This window comes from Saccopteryx leptura, chromosome 3 (assembly GCF_036850995.1).
Source record: "Saccopteryx leptura isolate mSacLep1 chromosome 3, mSacLep1_pri_phased_curated, whole genome shotgun sequence".
Lineage (NCBI taxonomy): Eukaryota > Metazoa > Chordata > Mammalia > Chiroptera > Emballonuridae > Saccopteryx > Saccopteryx leptura.
In genome coordinates, this window is record NC_089505.1 from 46,631,554 (window position 1) to 46,653,041 (window position 21,488).

Below are 21,488 nucleotides of genomic sequence, written 5' to 3' on the forward strand. Positions count from 1 at the left end.
TCATAAATCAAGCACTAGCTATATATTTAACAGGAAGAAAACAGGATTTTTTAACATAAAAATTGGTTAATCTTATAAATCATATAAAATAGAAAAATATCTAATAAAATGCATATTAGTAACAATTCTCAAAATATTCACAATGATGATGTTTTACAAATGGCAAAAATAGAAATACATTAAATATTAAAAGCTAGTCCAGTTCAGAAAGATTATTTTTAAACATTCTGCCTCATGTTGTGACAGCAGGGATGTAGCTGTCATTTTTAACAACTTTTAAAAGTTTAACTTCTAGAGCTATCATGTCTAACTTTAAGATCAAGATTATTAATGTGAATATTTCTCTCATTTCTCATAACTTTAACCTACATAACCCTGTCCAGCTGTAGCTGCTATTTCGGTTAAGACACTGACAGTGTGGTCTCCCAGCACCAAATGTGTCACAATTAGGCCGACAGCTGCTTCAGTCTGAGTGTCTTATGGCATCAAACCTTTAGTAGAATCACCACAGATACAGGGGCTGGTTCTTAATAATGCATATTCAGAAACTTTGTAAAAGTCAAATTACCCCCAAATGATCAAATTTATAAAATATATTATAGTTAATCAAGTTCATTAGAGAATGTCAAATTATTAATTCTTAATGACAGATATCCTTGGCAAGCTAGTAATTCAGGAATCAAAAAAAAAAAAAAAAAAGAGAGAGAGATTAATTACTTAGTGAATACAGAATCTGAAAAAGGTAATTTGGTGTTACTAAGCTGTTGATAACTTCACTCTAACATGTCCTAGAATGCGATCCTTTCTCATTCTGACCAAAATTCTGTAATAATAACTGGTAGCTAAAATCAGAGCACAATAGAGACACATTGGTAAATACATTGTTGTCGACCAGTCTTCTCTTTCAGTATTTATCAGTCACATACACGGAAAATACTTGTATAGCATCAACAAACTTTCTCATGACAAACATATCACATTTTCTAGAATCGATTTCAAAGGGATATGTCCTTTTGCAGGGAGCACTCTAAATTTTAGAGGTTAGGAAGTGCTCTAATCTTAACACTAGTTTATACGCTCCTAGGTGCCCCCCCCCAACCCCCTTGTTACACTTTCTACAAAATATCTAACTTTATCTAGGTTATCATGGATATCAGTTAGGTTAAGGCCATATAAGAAGCAGCCCTTAAAATCTCTGAGAAATACCTTTTATTGTTTTAACAGCCTTTAAAATCTATGGGAACCGAACAACAAACGGTATTTCTCCATTAGGTTATATGTACTTGTCTGGTCAGTGAGGTTCTGCTGCAAGTTTTGCTCAGACAAGGAAGCAGGAGAATAGATCGTCCCTTTTATGGAACGGTGTGGTCACGCTAGGGGAAAGAAATGCATTTAATTGTACACTCTTTTTTTTTTAAGTGTTTTTTTATTTTTAATTTTTTTTATTTATAATTTTAACTTGTGTTTACATAGATTCAAATGTCCCACCGATATGTCTCCCCCCACCCCCTTATTCCTCCTGAGCGCCCCCATATCCCCTCCCCTCAATGCCTTTCCCCTTCCCTCCAGGATTTGCTGTCCTGTTATCTATAATGCTGTGTTATGTATATATAATTTCATTAATCTCTTTCCCTTCTCTGATTCCATCTTCTCTTCCCCTTTCCCTCTGTCCGCTTTCCCTCTGGTCCCTTTGATCCCGCCTCTGCCTCTGTTCCGTTGCTCAGTTCACATTATTCATTGGATTCTTCAAATGAGTGAGGTCATATGGTATTTTTCTAATTGTACACTCTTAAAGGTTTTTAGCTGGAAGTGATACAGATCAACTCTAATATTTCATTGGTGAAAGCAAATCATATGGTCATGAAAAGAATAGGAAAGTACAATTCTACCATGTGCTTGGAAGAGGAGAACTGGAAATATCCTTGAATAGCAATAATAAATATCACAACTAGTCATTTTGATGCATATTTTCAATTTTAAAGATTGATATTTCTGACCCCATTCTCAAATTCAGGGATCAAGAGCTCCACAAATATTTATTTAATGTCAATTTTTTCAATGTACTATACTTTTCTTAGCTTTGTGTATGATAAAAAGATGAAACAAATTTAGATCTAAAGACCCTTGTGTATAATAGAGCACAATAATACTCTTATAGCACTTGGTATTTCTGCTTCATAGCTCTTAGCAAATGCCTTAATTATTTCTGTAACTGTTTGTGTAATTCTGTCTCCTTTACGAGTTTATACATTCTGATTAAGATATAGGCTATATCTCTTTTCATATCTATAGTCTCAAGATCAAGCACTGTGCCTGAGACTTAATAGGTGATGTTTGATGTTTATGTGTTGAATAAATTATAAAAGAAGAAAACTATTGTGGAAAACTACTGTGGAGGTCAGAAAAGGAGATATTACTTCTAAAACAAATTATACCTTATTTATATCCATATCTCCCTTTGCACTGACAATATATATATATATATATATTTGTATTTTTCTGAAGTTGGAAACGGGGAGGCAGACAGACTCCCGCATGCGCCCAACCGGGATCCACCCGGCATGCCCAACAGGGGGCGATGCTCTGCCCATCTGGGGTGTTGCTCTGCTGCAACCAGAGCCATTCTAGCGCCTGAGGCAGAGGCCTCAGCGCCGGGACCAACTTTGCTCCAATGGAGCCTCGGCTGTGGGAGGAGAAGAGAGAGACAGAGAGGAAGGAGAAGGGGAAGGGTGGAGAAGCAGATGGGCACTTCTCCTGTGTGCCCTGGCTGGGAATCGAACCTGGGACTCCTGCACGCCAGGCCGACGGTCTACCACTGAGCCAACCGGCCAGAGTGACAATATTTATCTGGTCATGTTTTTGGTTTGCAATAATGTCCTTGCACAAGAGAAATTGTGCATGTTTTATTTAATTTTACATCTCCAAACACCAGCTCAGTTCCTGATACCTGGTAGGAGCTCAATAAATATTTGTTGGCTCAGTGAAGCAAAAGAACTCCTAAAATAAATGACGGTTAATAGATAGGCCACTGTTTTATAATGGTCACCAGAGTATGCTTCCTTCAACTGGTCCATTAATAAGATATGATTTAGTCTTCTAATTCTGTGATGGCGAACCTTTTTATAAAAACTGCCCATTTTTGCAGTGCTGGTCAACCTGGTCCCTCCTGCCCACTATGGGCATTCCAGCTTTCATGGTGGGCCAATCATGGCGCCATTTGGTTGCTCCACCATGAAAGCTGGAACACCCACTAGTGGGCGGGGCCGGAGGGACCAGGTTGACCAGCACTGCAAAAGTGGGCGGTTTTTATAAAAAGGTTCACCATCATGGTTCTAATGCATGAATGTTACAATTGCTTCTGATAGAGTAGCAGATGAGTATGTTTGATTTTTTTCATAACTGGACAAAGTTCTGATTGCATCTGACACTAACTGGGCAATGGAGTTAGTATAACAGATGACCTTCAAGGGCTGTAGACAGACCATCTTCTGATGGCCAGAGTGGAGAATGATAGACTCAGATTTGTTATATTCTGTACATTTGGCCCTAAGTTTGTAGAATGGATTTATAACATAATTTATTTGTACTTTAAAAAATTTGATATTCTGAAATTTCTATTAGCTGAGGAGATGTAAAAATGTGCACAGTCAACCATACTGGAATGACTACTCCTTTCTGAAGACAAGGGCAGATCACAGATTATAGATTTTTGTGCTAAAATGAAACACACAAATATATACAGGACAAGGTGTGACTCATTTAACTTTGAGGAAAAGCAAACCACCTTCTAATAGGCTTTTATTATACTGAACATACTTACTTTGATGATTTTCCAAGGAATATTAAAACCCTGAGACTTAGTTATATTTCCAAAATTATAAACTCCATCTTTCAAAGCCAGGACGCCAGTGACACAAATTACAAGTATGGAAATTGCTGTGCCATAACCAACTATACATGTTATATGTTTTAACAAGAGATTTTCTTTTCTTTTTCCTTTTTTCCCCCCTTTTCCAAGTGAGAGCAGGGGAGATAGAGAGACAGACTTCTACACGTGTCTTAACCAGGATCTACCCAGAACCCACCTGTCTGGGGCTGTTGCTCGGCCCGTTTGGGGCTATTGCCTGCAACCAAGCTATTTTTTAGCACCTGAGATGGAGGCTTGATGGAGCCATCCTCAGTGCCAAGGGCTGATGTGCTGGAACCAATTAAGCCATGGCTGTAGGAGGGGAAGAGAAAGAAGAGGAAAGGGGAGGGGTGGAGAAGCAGATGGTCACTTCTCCTGTGTATCCTGATCAGGAATCCAACCCGGACATCCACATACTGAGCCAATGCTCTAGAACCAACTGGCCAGGGCCGACAAAAGATTTTCAATATAAACATTGCTAAGACATTATTAATGTGAGCTTAGTTATTAAAATGCCATGGGTTTTAAAAAAATTAATCATCATAAAAATTGTTTTATTATTTTTGAAAGTTTGTTGGAATAATTTATCTAAAATCAATGAAAATATTTCTTTAACTTTGGCTTTAAATAGTAGAAATTTATGAGGATAATAGAATTTGTTTTTCTTTAAAATTAAGAAGCAAATGAAAAGAAATGCTTAAAAACATGAATACAGTTGCACAATCACCATTGATATCAACAGTAGGAACCTGAATGTGGTTACTTAGAGATAGTCCAATATCAAAATAAAGAATGCCAAGTATACTACTTATTTATCAAGAAGACAAAAAAAGGCCTAGTTAGAAAGGAGATTCTTGAAGCTCTGCCTAATTACTTGGCAGGGACATTGGAAAATTCTAAATCTGGGAAGTTTAGAATAAAAATTTTTTTTTGTTTCTATATAAAATTATGTATGTATCAATATAAGAACCAGTACATTTGTTGTTGCTAGTTACTAAAACCTTTACAGCTTGGATAACATAACTAAATTATTACATATCTCTTTTAATGCTGATTGGATATATGGCACTATTTTTTCCCCCTCGAGTTAAGATTTTCTTAATATTATTGAAATTATGTAAATACTAAAAAATAATAAAAATGTTGAAAAATGTTATTGAGATTTATTGTACCATGTATGTGGCATTATAAGAAAGTAAAACTTATGGTTCAAGGTTATGTAATTTGCAGAGGTAATACTCAGAAAGATACAAAATAAATTGCCTAGAAGGAGAATGTAGAGCCCAGATTTCTGCTCAAGTTTGAACACAACCTGTTTTGGGATCTTGGGTAGGATCCTGTCAAAATGATTGTTGGCCACATTCTTTTCTTCTACTTCCCAAAGTCTCTTCCCCCAACTAAACCAAAGATTGTATAGAATCCTCTTTTGACTGGACTTCTTGAAGAGAAGCAACTGTGTGATGGGAAGGAAAGACCCTTTCTTTGGCAAGAATGCTGGGTATTACTGACTTTATTATCAATATTAGCTTTGTAACCTGAAGCAAGTCACCTCCATTTCTGGGCTGTTCCCTTCATTCTAAAATGAGGTAATAGGACCAGATAGTCTTTAAAATGTCTTTAAAGGATACAAAATAAAAAAGATAGATAATAACATTACTTTCCTAGGTAAGTGATTATGAGTGGAGGATGTGCTGATGTCCCACTCAGAGAAGCAAGCTGTGATTTGAGTCACTAAACCAGTGGTTCTCAAACTTTTTGAAGTCAGGGCGCATTTAAAATCCTACAAATAGCCCTGGCCGGTTGGCTCAGTGGTAGAGCGTCGGCCTGGCGTGCAGAAGTCCCGGGTTCGATTCCCGGCCAGGGCACACAGGAGAGGCACCCATCTGCTTCTCCAACCTTCCCCCTCTCCTTCCTTTCTGTCTCTCTCTTCCCCTCCCGCAGCAAGGCTCCACTGGAGCAGAGATGGCCTGGGCACTGAGGATGGCTCCTTGGCCTCTGCCCCAGGCCCTGAAGTGGCTCTGGTCGCGACAGAGTGATGCCCCGGAGGGGCAGAGCATCGCCCCCTGGTGGGCAGAGCGTCGCCCTCTGGTGGGTGTTCCAGGTGGATTCCGGTCTGGTGCATGCGGGAGTCTGTCTGACTGTCTCTCCCCATTTCCAGCTTCAGAAAAATACAAAAAAATAATAATAATAAATAAATAAATAAATAAAATCCTACAAATAATTGTAGGCACACTATATACAAATTTCTGAGAAATATGTTATAATAATTAAGTCAAATATTAAAGAAAAAAATATAAAGTCCAAGTGTGCTTTTATGGTAATTATATGAAATAAATGCAACAAAATTAAATTTATTCTGCATTAAAAAACATTTTTATGTTACATTTTTTGAGTTATGTTTTTTAGAATTCATAAAAAAGAGGGGTTAAAAATTAAAAAAAAAAACAAAAAAGTTATATTTTTATATATATAGATGCATTCTTAGTAAGATTTAGTAAATTCGGCTGGTCCTGGTGTGAATGTGTTGTTTTTTCATTCTTGTATTTATGATAAACATGAGCCTGATGTGTCCTAGTGATTTCTTCAATGTTTGGGCATATATTTAAAAGGCAAACTCTCATTTCAATACATTGAAGAATTCCTCTCTTTTTTCTCTAAATTGTGTTGAGTGCAGAAAACCCCCCACCATACATATCATCTTTACACCAAACAAAGGATAGAAGAAACTTGCCTCCAGTCCTTCTGGGGAACATGGGGAGTAATGTAAACAATCCAGCACCACAGCTTAACAGCAGTTGGCAACCTAATCAGACAAGTGAGGTGGAGAGTTGGGCAGACTGTCAGCTTACACCCAATTCCCTACACCTTTGCCCCCCAAAAATCTAAACTCCAAAAATGCTGTTGGTGTTTTGGTTCCCAACAGGCACATATTTCTCTGGAATGCCATAGGGAGCACCTGGAACTCTTCTAGGGTGCACCAGTGCACCCTGGCACACACTTTGAGAACCACTGCACTAAACTCTTGCTACACAAACTGTGGTACTCAGATTAGCAGCATGGGCCTCATCTGGGGTCTGTCAGAAAGGCAGACTCCTAGGTCTCACCCAGTTCTGTTGCATCAGAATCTACATTTTGACATGAACTTCAGATGGTTCACACAAACATTAAATATTTAGAAGCAATAGGGCTTGAGCAAATATGTGAATACTGATGCCCACCCAGCTACGCTTTGTGTCAAAATGGAGAGGATCAAAATGTGGCCTGAAGCCCCAGTGAGTTTTTCCCAAACATCGGCAGGTATCCTGTCCCAGTTGGACTCCTTTCTTCTTTCACGTGAGAAATTCAGTAGAGGCAAGCCTTCTTCAGACCTGGATAAGACCTCCTGAAAATACCAAATGAGTTTAGCCTTTAGTTCTTACCAGCATACGAGCTTATCTGTTGCTTCTGGTCTTTACAGTCATTTTTCCTCTGTTGGGGACACTTTCTTTCACTACCTTTTGACTTGGATCACTCATACTGTTCAAGTCTCAGTTTAGATGTCACTTCATTTTTTCTAACTGCTCTCTTTCCCCACAGGCCTATCTGGGGCAGATTTCTCCTTCTGTATGTTCCAACCTATGTCCTCAACAGAGACGTTGTGGCAGACACACACATGCACATGCACACACCGTAATGTTTTAATGAGGCTATCACCCACATGGCTCACACAGACCTTCTCTCAGACTTCTCAGAGACCCTTCCATATTGAAAGCAAGACCAGGAAAGAGACTGTTCCCCTTCTTCCATGGGGCTGGGGCACACCCACTGCTTTGGAGTCAACAGGTTCTGGGAAAAAGGAAACCTGCATAAGATTTGAGATGCCATAGTTCGTAACAGTCTTAAAAGGCAGAGACTGTTTTTCAAAGGCTTTTTAAGCACACGTGGTGGCCACCATGTGGACTGCCAAGTGCAGGCTTTAGGACTGGGCTTGAGCACAGTGCCAGCCAGTGACCAGCTAGGAACACAGACAGTGCTAGCTGGATGAGGACAAATGGACTGAATCATAACAAAGAAAATCTAGATGCTGGTCTTTGTATTGGGCCTAATGAACAAGACCTGGAGGGACTTTTTCTGTAGTGGGTTGGATGGAGATGAGATATTAGGAGCCTTTGGAAGGTCTTCCATTTCAACCTTGAAAAAATCTTATCACGAAGCTCAAAAACAAACAAACAAACAAAAGTGCTTCCTAGGCATTAGAACCCTTTCTCCTTGCCCTGGCATGGGGTGATCACCCTCTGGAGCAGGGGTCCCCAAACTACGGCCCGCGGGCCGCATGTGGCCCCCTGAGGCCATTTATCCGGCCCCACCGCACTTCCAGAAGGGGCACCTCTTTCATTGGTGGTCAGTGAGAGGAGCACAGTTCCCATTGAAATACTGGTCAGTTTGTTGATTTAAATTTACTCGTTCTTTATTTTAAATATTGTATTTGTTCCCGTTTTGTTTTTTTACTTTAAAATAAGATATGTGCAATGTGCACAGGGATTTGTTCATATTTTTTTTATAGTCTGGCCCTCCAACAGTCTGAGGGACAGTGAACTGGCCCCCTGTGTAAAAAGTTTGGGGACCCCTGCTCTGGAGAGTAGTATCTGATCAACACCATACTGTGACCAATATGATCACTTGCAAACTTGCACTTAGATGAACTTTTTGCAAGTATCCATCCACTTTGGCATTTTAATGGATATGAACAAAAGTATTTCAGTGTTATATAAAATTATTTTATCCCTTAATTTTTTTGGGTACTTTTCTGAAATGAGAAGTCTGGGAGTTGGGAGAGAATCAGACAAACAGACTCCCACATGCACCCTACTGTGATCCACCCAGCATGCCCACCAGGGGGGCAATGTTCTGCCCATCTGGGGCTGTTGCTCCATTATAGCTGGAGCCAATCTAGCACCTGAGGCAGAGGCCATGGAGACATCCTCAGTGCCCAGGCCAACTTTGCTCCAATGAAGCCTTGGCTGCCGGAGGGGAAGAGAGAGACAGAGGGGAAGGAGAGGGGGAAGGGTTTAGAAGCAGATGGGTGCTTCTCCTGTGTGTTCTGGTTGGGAATCGAACTTGGGACTTCCACACGCCAGGCTGATGCTCTACTGCTGAGCCAACCAGCCAGGGCCTATCCCTTAAATTTTTATAATGTATTTTGAAAATTTGGAATCTTTTGCCACCAAAGCTTAACACAAATTATGAGATTAAAACATACTTGAATTCATCTACTGGGGGTGGTGAAGGTATAATCTGTTTTACTTCATACAAACCTGTAAGGTAATATTTTCAATATATAAAAATGGAAAGGAATATGCAAATGAAAGGATAAGAAGTGTTGGACGAAGGGGGAAAGCTAGGGAGGTTGAGGATGAGTAAATGAAGGCTGAGACAGTAGTCATATAGAGAGAAATTCTGGGGGGAAAGCAGAAATGTTTAAAACAGATTTTTAAAGATGTTTTTCTGTGCATAGTGCAATGTAAACATCTCCTTTATATGCTCGTAAAACCATAGTTTTAACTACATATGTGGCAATACCTTTGGAGTTAGATGTATGGTGAGCATTTTGTTTCTGTTTGCAAGTGAAAAATGAGCTTCAATGTAATAATTTCTTATAACTCTTCTCGATGGTGCAAGAGAGAGCAGGGATACCCTAAGGTGGCCCACTTACCTATCTTCACAATAACAGCTAAGATTTATTGGGCACCTACCATATCCTGTGGTAAGGTACCAAAGACTTGCAAAAATTAATATTAATATTTTAGGAGAAAAATTCAGGCTTCTTGCCCTGTCCTTTCTTTAGAGCAGGGGTCCCCAAACTACGGCCCGCGGGCCACATGCGGCCCCCTGAGGCTATTTATCCGGCCCCCGCTGCACTTCCGGAAGGGGCACCTCTTCATTGGTGGTCAGTGAGAGGAGCATAGTTCCCATTGAAATACTGGTCAGTTGGTTGATTTAAATTTACTTGTTCTTTATTTTAAATATTGTATTTGTTCCCATTTTGTTTTTTTTACTTTAAAATAAGATCTGTGCAGTGTACATAGGGATTTGTTCATAGTTTTTTTTATAGTCTGGCCCTCCAATGGTCTGAGGGACAGTGAACTGGCCCCCTGTGTAAAAAGTTTGGGGACCCCTGCTTTAGAGATTGGAGGGAGAAGGGTATGGGAGCTTCCTGACTTACAAGGATGACTGGGTCATTTAGTTTAACTATAATTCTCTGAAAGGATTAAGGTTATCTGAAGAACTTCCTTTCCCTTTCAATAAGAGGCAAAATTTACATACCACCCTACACTGATTTTAACTCTCCCTCCCTTCTTGGAATCCTGAGAATAACATATACATCTAGGCAAAGGAGGAGAGATAGACACTAAAAGATTTATGAATGTCTTTGATATGTAAAACAATATCACTATTGTGTTACCTTGAAAGTTTTAACGTTTATTATTGATCCTTTAGACCAGTAGTAGTCAACCTGGTCCTTACCGCCCACTAGTGGTTGTTCTAGCTTTCATGGTGGGTGGTAGCAGAGCAACCAAAGTATAAATAAAAAGATAGATTTAACTATAGTAAGTTGTTTTATAAAGATTTATTCTACCAAACAGCAAAAATCCAACATAACATACTTGGTAGGTAATTATTATTTTATGCTTTAACTTGCTGTAACTCTGCTTTATAAATTTTATAAAGTAAAGTTACTTCCCTACTTTATAAATCACCATTACTGTGGAACTGGTGGGCGGTTAGAAAATTTTACTACTAACAGAGATACTAATAGAGTAGGGCCCAGTACACAAAAGACCTCCTTAGGTTGTCTTCTAAGGCACTTTCAAGAAGCCTATGGAGACAACCGTGGGTACGGAATTAAATGGTCCAAAGGAAGACTTCGCACTCTCTGTGAATCAGAATGGCCCACCTTCTGGGTTGGATGGCAATCAGCCAGGACTTTTAATCCCCGGCTGGTAAGGGCAGTGTGGAATATAGTGACTGAGGATCCAGGCTACCCTGACCAGTTCCCCTACATTGATCAATGGCTAAAATTAGCAATGAACCCGCCACAGTGGCTAAAAGCATGCTCAATACAGAAAAGGCACTACATCTTCCTAGTCCTGCCAGATTTACATCTAGGATAAAAGGGGATTCGAGAAAAAGGACTAGGGCTCCACTAGGAAAGAATCAGTGTGCATATTGCAAGGAGGAAGGGCATTGGAAAAATAGATGTCCCATATCACAAGCCACCAAGGGAAGTTCTAAGGTTCTGAACCTTGAAGACTGATGGGGCTGAAGCAGGTGTTGGGTCCCCTCCAAGTTTCCCCTACCCTACCCCAGTTCCTTCGTGTGGCATGATTGTTGTCTGATATGGAGGCACAGGGTATATGGGGGAGATCCACTGCTTTAGCCATAATGGTGGAAAATTGCAAGAGAGGGTTTTCAGGGAATTGCGGGGTTGCTGTGCCCTGGGGAAATTGAAAATGTCATGTGGGCTAGAGTAACCCACTGTTAGGAAGGTGAATTTGTGAAATTTGTGGGTTTTTCTGGTTTACTGCTTTTGTTGTGGGAAATGGCACTGGGCAGCTGCTCAGAGTGGGCCAGTTGGTTGCAGGTGGTGGATTAGATTGCATTTCTGCTTGGGAGGGGCCATTGTTTTATTAATGGCCGCACAAAAATTGGCAGGCTCCTCTCACAGCTCCCAGAGCCTGCTCCCCCTTAGGCACTTGGAATCCCAGGCATCCTGACCAATTCCCTTATATTGACTAATAGTGTAAAGCACTGTGGGTCAAAAAGAGGGTTAGCATCTCTCTGCCAGCTGGAGTAAGGTGGCAGGGATGACTAAGGGTGGGGTGACTGAAGAAAGTATAGAGTAGAAACTAGTTTTAGATATTCAGATTTCCACCTACTGAACCAAAAGAAGTTTTACTCATTTAGAAGATACAGGATAGGAATAGTATTGAAAATTAGAACTTTGCTTTAGAAAAATCTTAGAGAAAGAAAAGGTAACAGGGCCAGGTAGAAATGCTTAGAAGATAACAAACCACGGGTGTGGACCTTGTTAATTATCAGTTTTTTGAAGAGAATTACAACTCCAGGAAGAAGAATGTGTGATAATATCATAACTAATAAAAAAAAGGGGGATGGGGCCCTGGCCGGTTGGCTCAGCGGTAGAGCGTCGGCCTAGCGTGCGGAGGACCCGGGTTCGATTCCCGGCCAGGGCACACAGGAGAAGCGCCCATTTGCTTCTCCACCCCTCCGCTGCGCTTTCCTCTCTGTCTCTCTCTTCCCCTCCCGCAGCCAAGGCTCCATTGGAGCAAAGATGGCCCGGGCGCTGGGGATGGCTCTGTGGCCTCTGCCTCAGGCGCTAGAGTGGCTCTGGTGGCAACATGGCGACGCCCAGGATGGGCAGAGCATCGCCGCCTGGTGGGCAGAGCGTCGCCCCTGGTGGGCGTGCCGGGTGGATCCCGGTCGGGCGCATGCGGGAGTCTGTCTGACTGTCTCTCCCTGTTTCCAGCTTCAGAAAAAAAAAAAAAAAAAAAAAAGGGGGGGGATGGGGTTATCAGGAACACCCTTCGGCTACTTCTCCCCTTTCCCTCCCCTAAGACTTGAAAGTCACATAGGCCCTCCATAAGATAGGACCCTGGTTGGCAAACTGTGGCTCACGAGCCACATGTGGCTCTTTGGCCCCTTGAGTGTGGCTCTCCCACAATATACCATGTGCGGCGCTATCTCAATAAGAAATATACCCACCTATGTGGTTTAAGTTTAAAAATTTGGCTCTCAAAGAAAATTTCAATTGTTGTACTGTTGATATTTGGCTCTGTTAACTAATGAGTTTGCTGATCACCAGGTTAGGAGTAGTAGTTTATTGCCCTCCACTGGTGTGTGAAAATTTCTGGAAAAAACATTTTCCATGTTAGAAATATACATTATTTCAAGAGCCTTTTGTTAATTCTCCTTTTTATTTGCTATTTCATAGCCCTGTGATGTTAAAATCTTGGTTTAAATATTAAAAAATATGTAATGATTATTAATATATTGGTTATTAAGAATATCTTTTTATATGGTGTATAAATGTTTAGCTTATTATCATTTTTAAAGCAGTATTGTTCAATGTTAGGTCACCAAACCCAGAGTGACAAATATTAGTATTGATTGGTTTAACAGTAGAATTCTCAGCATAATAGGTGGAAAGGAGAAAATAGAAAATAGATAACTAATTGTGGTAGTAGAAAACATTTAAGTTTTGAGCCCAGATTAAAAGGACTAAAGAATGTGAACAGAAATCTGTTTTTCTTGAGCTTTTTAGACATTATCTGTTAGGATGCATAAAATTACAGAATAAATGAGAGACCTGAAGATGGCAGCAAAGTAGGCAGATGCACAGACTCCCAGCTCACACCACCAAACTGGATTACATAATTAATTACGAACAATCAGCATGAGAAACCAACTCTGGACTACAAGAACAGCTCTCAAAAACCAAGGAGCAAAGAAGAAGTCACACCAAGCCCGGTAGGGAGCACTGAGGAGTGGTGAGTCTCCCCTGCTTACAAGAACAAAGGGGAGGGTGAGGCTGAGAGCCCAGAAGGGCTCTCACTCCAAGGAAAAGAGCAGAAAATATTGCTCACAGCCACTTGCCTGGGGACCTGGGAACGAGGTGTGTTGAAAGGGCTGGCTTATCTTCCAAAAAGGAAAGGGGGGAGAGAGAGACAGATGATGAGGGGCAGAGGAATGAATGAGATGACCTGAGAAGCTGACTCATCCAGTGCTGAAGGTGGCCATAGCTGGGGGAGGGGTTGATCCTTCCACACAATACAAGACTAAAGTAATTTCCAGATGACCCATCTCCAGACATCTCTTCAGCTCCAATCAGTGCAACAAGACACAGCTGAAAACAAGAAGTGGGGAGGAGGGGCAGTAACTCAGGTCTCTGTGGAGATCTGAGATACACCTCCTCCTACTGAAGCTGAGAAAACACCCTACCCTCAGAGAGAGTAACTGGCAGATCAGGCCTTCAGAGTATCAGGTTACCCCCACTGTATTCCTGGATACAGTTTCAGATAAGCCCCCTGCTGACATCAGTAAAAAAGACTACCACGTGTTAAGGAAACTGAGAAGAAAACAAACAAATCATGACTTCAAAGCGGCTGTACTACAAAAGCCAAATCGGACAGTGGATTACAAATAACAGCTGATGCCAACCCAAGAAAACCCAGAAATAACGCAACTGAAAATTAGAGGCAGACAACATTAACCCCAGACTCAACCAGCTCTACAAATAATATACCCAAACACAAAGACATAATGAGAAGACAGAGAGGTGCAATCCAAATGAAACCACAAGAGAAACCTCCAGGAAATTAACTGAGTGATATAGAAATAACCAAACTTCTGGATGCAGAGTTTAAAATAATGATTGTTAGGATACTTAAAAATCTTAGAACAACAATGAATGGTCATTATGAACACCTATATAAAGAAATAGCAAGTATAAAAAAGACATTGAAATATTAAAAAAGAATTAGTTGGAGATGACAAATACAATATCAGAAATGAAGAACACAATGAAAGGAATTAAAAACAGGATGAATGAAGCTGAGGATCAAATTGGCAAGTTGGAGGACAAGTTGAACAAAGGCATGGAAGCAGAGCAGAAAAAAGAAAAGAGACTCAAAAAGTCTGGGGAAACTCTAATAGAGCTCTGTGACAACATGAAGAGAAATAACATCCGCATCATAGGGGTTCCTGAAGAAGAAGAGAAAGAACAAGGAATAGAGACTTTGTTCAATCAGATCATAGCTGAAAACTTTCCTAAATTAACACACACAAAAAACTCTTACAGATTCAAGAAGCACAGAGAACTCCAATAAAAAGAAACCCCCAAAAAATCTACACCAAGACACATCATAATTAAAATAAAGCTAAGTGATAAAGGGAAAATATTAAAAGCTGCTAGAGAAAAAAGGCTATCATCTACAAAGGAGCCCCCATAAGGATGACATCGGACTTCTCAACAGAAACACTTGAGGCCAGAAGGGAATGGCAAGAAATATTCAAAGTAATGCAGAACAAGAACCTACAACCAAGACTACTTTATCCAGCAAGACTATCATTTAAAATTGAAGGAGAAATAAAAAGCTTCCCAGAAAAAAAAAATTAAGGAATTCATTACAACCAAACCAATGCTGCAGGAAATGTTCAGGGGCCTCTTGTCAACAGATCAAAGTGGGAAAAGAATATAGCAAAAGAGGAATACAGCTTTAAAGAATAAAATGGCAATAAACAACTACATATCAATAATAACCTTAAATGTAAATGGATTAAATGATCCGATCAAAAGACATAGGGTAGCTGCATGGATAAAAAAACAGGACCCATACATATGCTGTCTATAAGAGACACACATTAAAACAAAAGATGCACATAGACTGAACGTAAAAGGATGGAAAAAAAATATTTTATGCAAATGGAAATGAAAAAAAAGCTGGGGTAGCAATACTTATATCAGAAAAAATGGACTTTAAAACAAAGGCTATAGTAAGAGATAAAGAAAGTCACTACATAATGATAAAGGGAGCAATCCAACAGGAAGATATAACCATTATAAATATCTACACACCTAATATAGGAGCACCTAAATATATAAAGCAGACTTTGATGGATATAAAGGGCAAGATTAACAGCAATACTATAATAGTAGGGGATTTCAATACCCCACTAACATCACTAGATAGATCCTCAAGAAAGAAAATTAACAATGAAACAGCAGACTTAAAGGACACACTAGATCAACTCGATTTAATAAATATCTTCAGAATGTTTCACCCTAAAGCAGCAGAATATACATTCTTTTCAAGTGCTCATGGTACATTCTCTAGGATAGACCACATGTTAGGGCACAAAAGCAGTCTCAACAAATTTAAGAAGATTGAAATAATATCAAGCATTTTCTCTGATCACAGTGGCATGAAACTAGAAATCAACCACAACAGAAAAACTAAAAAATTCTCAAACATATGGAAACTAAATTGCAAGTTGTTAAATAATGAATGGATTAACAATGAGATCAAAGAAGAAATAAAAAAATTCCTAGAAACAAATTATAATGAGCATAGAACAACTCAAAATTTATGGGACACAGCAAAAGCCATACTGAAAGGGAAGTTCATAGCACTACAGGCATACCATAAGAAGCTAGAAAAAGCTCAAATAAACAACTTAACCCTGCATCTAAAAGAACTAGAAAAAAAACAGCAAGTAGAGCCCAGATGTAGTAGAAGGAAGGAAATAATAAAGATCAGAGTGGAAATAAATGACACAGAGGCTAAAGAAACAATACAGAGTATCAATAAAACCAGAAGCTGGTTCTTTGAAAAGGTAAACAAGATCAATGAACCTTTAACTAGACTCACCAAGAAAAAGAGAGAGAGGACTCAAATAAATAAAATTAGAAATGAGAGTGGAGAAATAACAACTGACACAACAAAATACAAAATATTGTAAGAAAATACTATGAAGAACTGTATGCCAAAAAACTAGACAATTTAGATGAAATGGACAAATTCCTTGAAACATACAATCTTCCAAAAATCAATCTGAAAGAATCAGAAAACCTAAACAGACCGATTACAACAAAGGAGATTGAAACAGTTATCAAAAAACTCCCAACAAGGAAAAGTCCTGGGCCTGATGGCTTCACAAGTGAATTCTACTAAATATTCAAAGAACTAACTCCTGTCCTTTTCAAACTATTTCAAAAAATTCAAGAGGAAGGAAGACTTCCAAGCTCCTTTTATGAGGTGAGCATAATTCTGATTTCAAAACCAGGCAAAGAAAACACAAAGAAAAAAAATTATAGGCCAATATCCCTGATGAATTTAGATGTTAAAATCCTCAACAAAATATTAGCAAACCGAATCCAGCAATATATGAAAAAAATCATACACCATGATCAAATGGGATTTTTTCTGGGGAGGCAAGGCTGGTACAATATTTCCAAATCAATCAATGTGATTCATCACATAAACAAAAGGAAGGAGAAAAACCATATGATAATTTCAATAGATGCAGAAAAAACATTTGATAAAATCCAGCACTCATTCATGATCAAAACTCTCAGCAAAGTGGGAATACAGAGAACATTCCTCTACATGATAAAGGCCATCTATGACAAACCCAGAGTCAACATCATACTTAATGGTCAAAAATTAAAAGCAATCCCCTTAAGATCAGGAACAAGGCAGGGGTGCCCCCTTTCACCACTCTTATTCAACATAGTCCTGAAAGTCCTAGCCACAGCAATCAGACAAGAAGAAGAAATAAAAGGCATTCAAGTTGGAAAAAAAGAAGTAAAACTATTATTATTTGCAGATGATATGATATTGTATATAGAAAACCCTAAAGTCTCAGTCAAAAAACTACTGGACCAGATAAATGAATTCAGCAAGGTAGCAGGATATAAAATTAATAGTCAGAAATCAGAGGCATTTTTATACACCAATAATGAACTGTCAGAAAGAGAAATTAATAAAACAGTCCCCTTCACTATTGCAATCAAAAAAATAAAGTACCTAGGAGTAAATTTAACCAAGGAGATTAAAGACTTATACTTGAAAAATTATAAAACATTGACAAAAGAAATCAAGGAAGATACAAACAAGTGGAAGCATATATTGTGCTCATGGTTAGGAAGAATAAACATCATTAAAATGTCTATATTACCCATAGAAATTTATAAATTCAATGCAATACCAATTAAAATACCAATGACATACTTCAAAGATATAGAACACATATCCAAAAATTTATATGGAACCAAACAAGAACATGAATAGCCTCAGCAATCTTGAAAAGGAAGAATAAAGTGGGATGTATCACACTTCCTGATATTAAGTTATATTACAAGGCCATTGTACTCAAAGCAGCCTGGTACTGGCATAAGAACAGGCATATAGATCAATGGAACAGAACAGAGAACTCAGAAATAAACCCACAGCTTTATGAATAACTGATATTTGACAAAGAAGGTAAGAGCATACAATGGAGTAAAGACAGCCTATTTAATAAATGATGTCGGGAAAATTGGACATCTACTTGCAAAAAAATGAAACTAGACCACAACTAACACCATTCACAAAAATCAACTCAAAGTGGGTAAAAGACTTAAATATACGCCGTGAAACCATAAGCATCTTAGAAGAAAACATAGGCAGTAAGCTCTCCAACATCTCTCGCAACTATGTATTTGCTGATTTATCTGCAAGGGCAAGTGAAATAAAAGACAGGATAAACAGCCTGACCAGGCGGTGGCGCAGTGGATAGAGCGTCAGACTGGGATGCAGAGGACCTGGGTTCGAGACCCTGAGGTCGCCAGCTTGAGCGTGGGCTCATCTGATTTGAGCAAAAGCTTATCAGCTTGAACCCAAGGTCACTGGCTCCAGCAAGGGGTTACTCGGTCTGCTGACGGTCCACGGTCAAGGCACATATGAGAAAGCAATCAATGAACAACTAAGGTGTTGCAATGAAAAACTGATGATTGGTGCTTCTCATCTCTGTCCGTTCCTGTCTGTCTGTCCCTGTCTATCCCTCTCTCTGACTCACTCTCTGTCTCTGTAAAAAATAAATAAATAATTTTAAAAAATGTTTTTAAAAAATGACAGGATAAACAAATGGGACTATATCAAACTAAAAAGCTTTTGCACAGCTAAAGACAATGACAACAGAATAAAAAGACAAACTACATAATGGGAGAATATATTCAACAATATGTCTGATAAGGGGTTAATAACCAAAATTTATAAAAAACTTGTAAAACTCAACACCAGGAAGACAAACAATCCAATCAACAAATGGGCTAGAGAAATGAATAGACACTTCTCCAAAGAGGATATACAGAAGGCCAATAGGCAAATGAAAAAATGCTCAACATCGCTAATCATTAGAGAAATGCAAATTAAACCACAATGAGATATCACCTCACCCCAGTCAGAATGGCGCTCATCAACGAAACAACACAGCCTGACCAGGCGGTGGCGCAGTGAATAGAGCATTGGACTAAGACACGGAGGACCCAGGTTCAAGACCCCAAGGTCGCCAGTTTGAGCGTGGGCTCATCGGGTTTGAGCAAGGCTCAGCAGCTTGAGCCCAAGGTTGCTGGCTCGAGCAAGGGGTCGCTTGGTCTGCTGTAGCACCCTGGTCAAGGCACATATGGGAGATTAATCAATGAACAACTAAGGAACCACAACAAAGAATTGATGTTTCTCATCTTTCTCCCTTCCTGTCTGTCTGTCCTTATCTGTCTCTCTCTCTGATTCTGTCCATGCCAAAAAAAAAATAATAATATTTAAAAAAGACAACAACACAGAATAAGTGCTGGAGAGGATGTGGAGAAAAGGGAACCCTTCTACACTGCTGGTGGGAATGCAGACTGGTGCAGCCACTGTGGAAAACAGTATGGGAATTCCTCAAAAATTAAAAATCAAACTACCTTTTGACCCAGCTATCCCACTTTTAGAAATATACCCTAAGAACACCATAGCATTGTTCCAAAAGGAGAAATGCACCCCCATGTTTATGGCAGCATTGTTCACAATAGCAAAGATCTGGAAACAGCCCAAGTGTCTGTCAGTGGATGAGTGGATTATAAAGCTTTGGTACATATATACTATGGAATACTACTCAGCCATAAGAAATGATGACATTGGATCATTTACAATAACATGGATGGACCTTGATAACATTATACGGAGTGAAATTAGTAAATCAGAAAAAACTAAGAACTATATGAATCCATACATAGATGGGACATAAAAATGAGACTCAGAGACATGGACAAGAATGTGGTGGTAATGGGTGGGGGAGAGGGAGAGGGAGGGGGTGGTGGGAGGGGCGGGGCACAGAGAAAACCAGATAGAGGGTGGCAGAGGATAGTTTGACTTTGGGTGAGGGATATACAATATTATCAAATGTCAAAATAATCTGGAGATGTTTTCTCTGAACATATGTACCCTGATTTATCAATGTGAACCCATTAAATTTTTTTTTTAAATACTTATTTCCCATAAAAAATTACAGCATAAATAAGGTATGTTTTCTTGGAATGTAAGAGAAATTTGTGATTAAGTAGAATATAAAATTTATTCTATAAAATATTGGTCATTTCGGTTGGTGCTTGTAACTAGATGTTTAGAATTTGAGACATAAATGTAATAGAAAATAGTTTAAATTCTTTTTCCAAGTAACCTATAGAATTAGAAAGCCAGAATTCTCTTTATCAGGGAAGCCTCAAGCCCTGACAGGACTGTTAGAATCTGTACTGTACATATGCTGCCCCACTTAAGACAATTGAGACCACCTCGAGAAAATATTTCTGGTTGCCTAGCTTAAGTGAGATTCTAGCACCCAAACAAGTGAGAAAATTTTGGACACTTTCCACCAGTTTCTGTTACCTAGGATCAAAGAAAATACTAAGGCAGTCAACTTAGCCTTTACATAGCAATCAGCTCTAGAAATTAGAAAGAAAATGTAGTATAAGTTTTCTTTTTTTTTTTTTTTTTTTTTCATTTTTCTGAAGCTGGAAACAGGGAGAGACAGTCAGACAGACTCCCGCATGCGCCCGACCGGGATCCACCCGGCACGCCCACCAGGGGCGGTGCTCTGCCCCCCAGGGGGCGATGCTCTGCCCATCCTGGGCATCGCCATATTGTGATCAGAGCCACTCTAGCGCCTGAGGCAGAGGCCACAGAGCCATGCCCAGCGCCCGGGCCATCTTTGCTCCAATGGAGCCTTGGCTGCGGGAGGGGAAGAGAGAGACAGAGAGGAAAGCGTGGCGGAGGGGTGGAGAAGCAAATGGGCGCTTCTCCTATGTGCCCTGGCCGGGAATCGAACCCGGGTCCTCCACACGCTAGGCCCACGCTCTACCGCTGAGCCAACCGGCCAGGGCTTGTAGTATAAGTTTTAAAAGGATGGCATCATTAGCTGCTAAAAAATAAATAAATAAAACTAAGCATTTCAGAAGGGACATTGCTCCTCCTTCAAGCACATAACTGTTTGGCCCCTAAGATGGCTGGTTAGCCAAAGACGGGTAAGATTCCTGAAGTCAGGAACAACCTAAGACAGGCACAGTGGAAGAGGGGCCATTAGGAGAAGGCTTAAGAACTAACAAAGATGAGGCTCAAACCCTCACCCCAACAATGCAGGAGCCTGCTTTCCTGAAATAGTGGCCACCATCCACTGTGAAAAGCACCAAAAGAGGGGGACTCCCTAGAAACTCAAGAAAAACCAAGCAGCTGATGATACTACCAATAAGATAGTCCTAAAACCAGTACTAGAAGACTTGTTGCCAAAGGTTTATTCTCAATCAATTAGAAAAAGATTTTGCCTGTGGGAAAGGGATAATTAGAAAAGCCAGACTTAGAATCTATTGCAGAAGGCAAAATGTTCGAGTGTTTAGTTTGTGCCCAAATAAATACTAAGCAAAATAAAGAAATTATAAAAAGAAACAGGGAGAAAGAAACTTTCCCAGGTAAATATTTAGAAATATATTTTACTAAAGTAATTAACAATTAGG